The 6,286-nt window shown below is 42.8% G+C and overlaps 1 long non-coding RNA gene across 1 annotated transcript; it reads right to left on the bottom strand.

The window, feature by feature from the left end:
- On the bottom strand, positions 1–3,443 carry LOC115587246 (uncharacterized). Its single transcript, XR_003984987.1, has 5 exons — positions 3,395–3,443; positions 3,129–3,275; positions 1,682–1,845; positions 503–554; positions 1–387 (listed from the first exon to the last, which is right to left on the bottom strand). It is a non-coding gene; the product is annotated as an uncharacterized LOC115587246 (long non-coding RNA).
- Between the last annotated feature and the right edge of the window lie 2,843 nt (positions 3,444–6,286).

The raw sequence follows: 6,286 nt of genomic DNA, 5'->3' as shown, positions 1-6,286 counted from the left end.
AAAAAATTGATCCATAAAGATGTTATGAAGTGGATGATCCTGGTGGTTGTTCTGAATGGCCTCCCACATCTTCAGTGTACATCTCTCCACCACCAAGTAGTTTACCCTGCTGCCTTGCATGCTTGTGTCTGATGCCACCTCGCCAGCAGAATGGAAAAAAAACGACAATCTTGCCACCACAGACTGATAAATCATCTGCAGCATCTTACTACAGATAAAAGGAATCAAGGACTCAAGAAATTTTTTTTCATTTTTTAACCTTTCTCTTGTGTTCCACATAACGTCTTTTGCACACATGCCCATAACTTTCACACATCCCCCAAAATCCTTCTTCTCATTAGCACGAACACACCACATTCAGTGGGTTGTTCCTTGTGCTGGGACATTCTGAAAAAAAAATATATATATATTTACAATAATTTGATTACATATAAATTAAATAGTAAAATTTAAATACATAGCACATTTCACAGAGCATATCAAATTTAAAAACAGCCCTAACCTTTTTATTAACAAATGCCCATGGTCCAGGTAGTAGTTGTGCTGCAATTGATCTACGAAAAAACATAAAGCAACACACAACACACCATGAAATAAAAAAACTAGGAAACACTATTCAAGACCTTATGTTAGGATGTGACATGATATTTGTGGGCAATATTTTAAACACAGGACTCCAAACTTGGTCTTCGATTTATAATTTTGGAACAAGATAAGATAACAGTGATAACAGAAATTCAGGTGTCTTGCAGCTCATCTACCATTTAAGATGTAAGAGTTGCTTCTACCATCCTCAGTGTACATCTCCACTGCATTACCAGTGAATCCATCACGGACAATTGATGGAATGCTCCAGTTATTATTGTAAGTGCCTCAGGATTTTTGTCTGTATCCTAGCAATAACTTAATAGAGTACATGGAACCTCAGCATTACATATGGATAGATATTTACAGGTTTTGAATAAATTAGCATCTGCAATGACTATTGAAAAACATATGACCTCTACCTGTTTAAAACATCACGTTTCATGCTGAGAAATCAGTTTGTCGTAAAGCAGCAACGGAAGAATGTATTTTGTGTGAAGACCGCTCTACGGACACTACAAATCGGGTGTCCCACAAAAAATACGTCACCAACTGACATGGGAAAGGGCGGCATTTGGTGTGTGAGGTCACCTACGCGACATGTAGTCTTTCTGGTTACGGATTCTTCTAAATTTTATTTTACAATAGTTTTACAACAAACTGCTGATTTCTCGGCATGAAACATGATGTTTTAAACAGGTAGAGGTCATATTTTTTTCTCATGGCACAATTCAATCGGATCACGAAATAAAACTTTGACTCCCATTCACTTATGTGGAGCCTTTTTCCAAGGTTAAGGTCCCATAGTGACCGTTACTTCCTGCTTCCGCTTAGGCTAAAATGCAAACACTACTGTCGCGTAGGATATCTCTCTCTCTCTCTCACACACACACACACACACACACAGCTATATAAATTACAACAACGTGAATGCTAACGCTACCATCGCGTAGGATATCACACGTGCTGAATGCTGACCATTAAAATGCCAAAATACCCAAACGTTAAACAACAATATACACCAACAAAAGCGCTGTGAGATGTGAATAAAGTTGTTCATTCATTGCATTTATTGTAGCAACGTAATTTCACTCACCGACATCACTTTCCAACAGAATTTCTTCTTTCTCCAGTTTCGCAGGGGTGGACTAACTTGGGGGGTGATTCCGTGAGGGCGGGGCTTGACCATCCAGCCGGTCTAGCCCCGCCTCCCGCTGCAGACGTTGGTATTGCAGCCGGCCGCAGCCGTTACCCCCAGGCCTAAGGAACATAGGAAAAATAAGTTGTTTAATTTGAGCTGAAACAAGTTTTGTAAGGAACTGAGAGCAGGCATATAGAGCCTGCTCATTGGTGCTGAGCGGCTCTGAGCAGAAATGTTACGCCTGCAAGACAATGCCATGGGACGAAAAGCAGTAAGCAGCGTAGAATTATTTATTTTATTTAGATAGAGTAAACGGTTTAATTTCTGCACATTTTCAAAGAAGACATGGCAATCAAAGCGAGGTCGATGAAATTTCATGAAATTTTCCCGTCTTCTCCGGGCCTGTTTAGACATGTTGCGCTTGTCGCTTGTGATACATTCAGGTACCCTCGGAAACTTTAGAATCTGACGATTGCGCCGGTTTTTGGATAGGACAAATGGTTTGTATATGCCAGTCATTAAAAAATAAGTGGTATTTCGAGCCCGCCGGCGGGCTTGGGACAATGCTGCTATCGTCCGAAGCGAATCTGTTAACAGAAATGCTTTTTCATTTTCAGAATATAGCTGCATTTTTTGACTCATAAATAAAATGAGTAATTATTCATTCAAATTGCATTTTCATTATCTTCTTCAAGGCTGCTCATTTTGTCAGACGACTAAAAGAAAACTGCTGACTTCCGGTGACGTCATGGAAAGTATGGAAGCATAGAAACGGAGCTCCGCCAGATGAAAAGAAAAAGAAGTGACAACTATCGGTAATAGACGTTCAGAAATCAGTAAATCTGCAGGCTACACAATGACTATGAATGCAAGACAAAGAACTCTTAACAAAGGCAGCTGGAAAGAAAAGGAAGAGGCACGGAGACCACCGAGTCCAGCTAACGCTAGCTTAGACACCTCAGCTAGCGGCGAGAGCCAACCAACGCTAATGCTACTGGAGGAGTTAAAAAAAACTACACCAAGAAAATCAAGACGGGCATAACCAAACTAAAATATCCCTCGGACGACTGGAGCAAGCGGTTACCGACATAAAAGACCAAATGGCTAAACATGAAAAACGCATGGAACAAATAGAGGAGAGAGCTAGTACGGTTGAAGACACGGTCATGCGACACCAGAGGGCGCTGCGATACCTGGTTCACCGTGATATAGACCTTTCAGAAAAGTGTGGATCTTCAAAACAGACTGAGACGGAACAACATAAGGATTTTTCAGATTACAGACGGAAGCGAGGGCAACGATACAACTGGATTTGTGAAAGGGCTGCTTCGGGGGACATTGAAAGTGTCACCAGAAATGGACATAAAGATTGAGAGGGTGCACCGATCACTTGGACCCAAACCTAAGGATTCAGCGGCACCTCCCAGGTCGATAATAGAGATTCCTCGACGCAGCAGTAAAAGATGAGATCATACGACTAGCATGGAGCCAGAAACAAGTCTTCTTCCAAGATAAAAGGATTTTCTTCGACCAAGACTACTCCCCTGATCTACAAAAGAAAAGAGCAAAAGTTCACAAAGTGATCAAACAACTCAAAAATAAGGAAATACAGGCAAAATGCCTGTATCCAGCACAACTGAAAATAAGATTGAAGACTGGGGACAAGACCTTCACGACACTAACGAGTGCCGCACCGCTGCTGACAACAGCACCAAGATCCTCCCAGTGGCACTGGCAGGTAGTGGCACCACAGTGGCAGTCTGTGGCAGTCAGCGGCAACCTGTGGCCTGTCCGTGGCATTTCCTGACACCCGCTCTGTGTTCTGAAACGCCTCCCTTGACTCGCTGCCAATAAGGGCGGGGCCACATTTCCTGGGAAAAACTGTATTTGTTGTTACAACAATCACTTCCGCCATGGAGTCATGATGATTACAAAATAAAAGCATAAGGGAAAAATCCGCTGCTTGTTTACTTATTTTAGTGTACAACGTTTTGCACAATTTCTCTATGTTTTGTACTTATTAATATTATCTAAATATATATTAATATCTGTTCCATAGCGTAAATGTGAATGTAAAATAGTGTACATTTTGTACTATTCTTATTCTTATATTTAATATTTCCCTGTGTTTATATTATTCTTATCCTTTCTTATCTTAAGCAGCGACACAGTGACAATAGACACTGACAGTGCTGGAAATATTACTAATATGAAATACAAAAATATGTTAATATAACAGTTGCTATGCAGTTCCAAAACATGCCATGGAATGCCACAGAATGCCACAACATGCCACAGAATGCCAGAGCCTGCCACAGAATGCCAGAGCCTGCCACAGAATGCCAGAGCCTGCCACAGAATGCTGGGGCCTGCCACAGAATGCCACAACATGCCACAGAATGCCAGAGCCTGCCACAGATTGCCAGAGCCTGCCACAGATTGCCAGATCCTGCCACAGAATGCCACAACATGCCACAGAATGCCAGAGCCTGCCACAGAATGCCAGAGCCTGCCACAGAATGCTACAACATGCCACAACATACCACAGAATGCCAGAGCCTGCCACAACATGCCAGAGCCTGCCACAAGGTGTCTTTGTAAAAGCTGGACTTCCTCCAACCTACATAACGTACTGTTGAATACCATGTTGTCTCAAGTGCAATTTTCCTCTTATTGTTCATTGAATATCATCTCTATTATCATTAATAATACTATTAAATGCAAAACTTGTATTAATCTTGCTTATCAGCTTCTCCTTAGTAGTGATATGATGAGTGTAATTAGCCTAGTTGTTTATTGTAGGTGTTAAGAGATTCCTTGCATCAGAGTATTAATAAACACAGTAAATGACATTCAGCATTAACATGGCTTTTAACTTAATGTATTTGCTCACATTTTTTAATATGTAGCTACATTTTGTAAATCCACACTCTCACTCTCATTTGCCCAATTTATATTGTCTCTAAATGCTTTTAAAAGAAAATCTGTCTATTGTAGATCTGCTTCATAAAAACAACAGCATTTGATCCAAAGGGTAACTATAAATATACATTCACACACACTTAAAGTTCAAACCCCCCCCCCCCCCCCCCCCCCCCCAACACACACACACACACACACACACACACACAAAAATGTCAGCTCAACGCATCAACTTTTCCTATCCAGAGCGACTTTGAGATGTTTTGCGGGGAGTTTGTCGACAAAGGCCACAGGGTGGATGCATTTTTTGAGGAGGGTGATTAGATTTGTTTGGAATGTTTTCATATGTGTAAATAAAGTTTCTTGTGTTTGTTTCATTTTCATGTTCTTATCTAAATAATAAACTTTTCTTCTACTCGTACTTTATCAATATCAATATCATTGACCTGATGACCATCACATATAATTAATATCTAAGAAGTCTCAACAGCTGCTTTTCATTGACAACGTTTATAAACAAATATCAGTGAACAGAAACTAACTTTAGATAAAATAATATCTTATTTCCAATGGATTTCTGGGGGGGACAAAAGAAGAGCCTGGCATTCTGTGGCATGTTGTGGCATTCCGTGGCAGGCTCTGGCATTCTGTGGCATGTTGTGGCATTCCGTGGCAGGCTCTGGCATTCTGTGGCATGTTGTGGCATTCTGTGGCAGGCTCTGGCATTCTGTGGCATGTTGTGGCATTCTGTGGCATTCTGTGGCATGTTGTGGCATTCTGTGGCAGGCTCTAGCATTCTGTGGCATGTTGTGGCATGTTGTGGCATTCTGTGGCATTCTGTGGCAGGCTCTGGCATTCTGTGGCATTCTGTGGCAGGCTCTTGCATTCTGTGGCATGTTGTGGCATTCTCTGGCATTCTGTGGCAGGCTCTGGCATTCTGTGGCATGTTGTGGCAGGCTCTGGCATTCTGTGGTATGTTGTGGCAGGCTCTGGCATTCTGTGGCAGGCTCTGGCATTCTGTGGCATGTTGTGGCATTCTGTGGCAGGCTCGGGCATTCTGTGGCAGGCTCTGGCATTCTGTGGCATGTTGTGGCATTCTGTGGCAGGCTCTGGCATTCTGTGGCAGGCTCTGGCAGGCTCTGGCATTTTGTGGCATGTTGTGGCATTCTGTGGCAGGCTCTGGCATTCTGTGGCATGTTGTGGCATTCTGTGGCAGGCTCTGGCATTTTGTGGCATGTTGTGGCATTCTGTGGCAGGCTCTGGCATTCTGTGGCGTGTTGTGGCATTCTGTGGCAGGCTCTGGCATTCTGTGGCATGTTGTGGCATGTTGTGGCATTCTCTGGCATTCTCTGGCAGGCTCTGGCATTCTGTGGCAGGCTCTGGCATTCTGCGGCATTCTGTGGCATGTTGTGGCATTCTGTGGCAGGCTCTGGCATTCTGTGGCAGGTTCTGGCATGCTCTGGCATTCTGTGGCAGGCTCTGGCAGGCTCTGGCATTTTGTGGCATGTTGTGGCATTCTGTGGCAGGCTCTGGCATTCTGTGGCATGTTGTGGCATTCTGTGGCATTCCATGGCATGTTGTGGAACTGCGTAGCAACTGTTATATTCATATATTTTTGAAATTGTATTTCATATTAGT

This window comes from Sparus aurata, chromosome 8, assembly GCF_900880675.1.
Source record: "Sparus aurata chromosome 8, fSpaAur1.1, whole genome shotgun sequence".
In the NCBI taxonomy this organism is placed as follows: Eukaryota; Metazoa; Chordata; class Actinopteri; order Spariformes; family Sparidae; genus Sparus; species Sparus aurata.
Note: the sequence above shows the minus strand (reverse complement) of the source record. Positions and strands in the feature narration are given on the sequence as shown.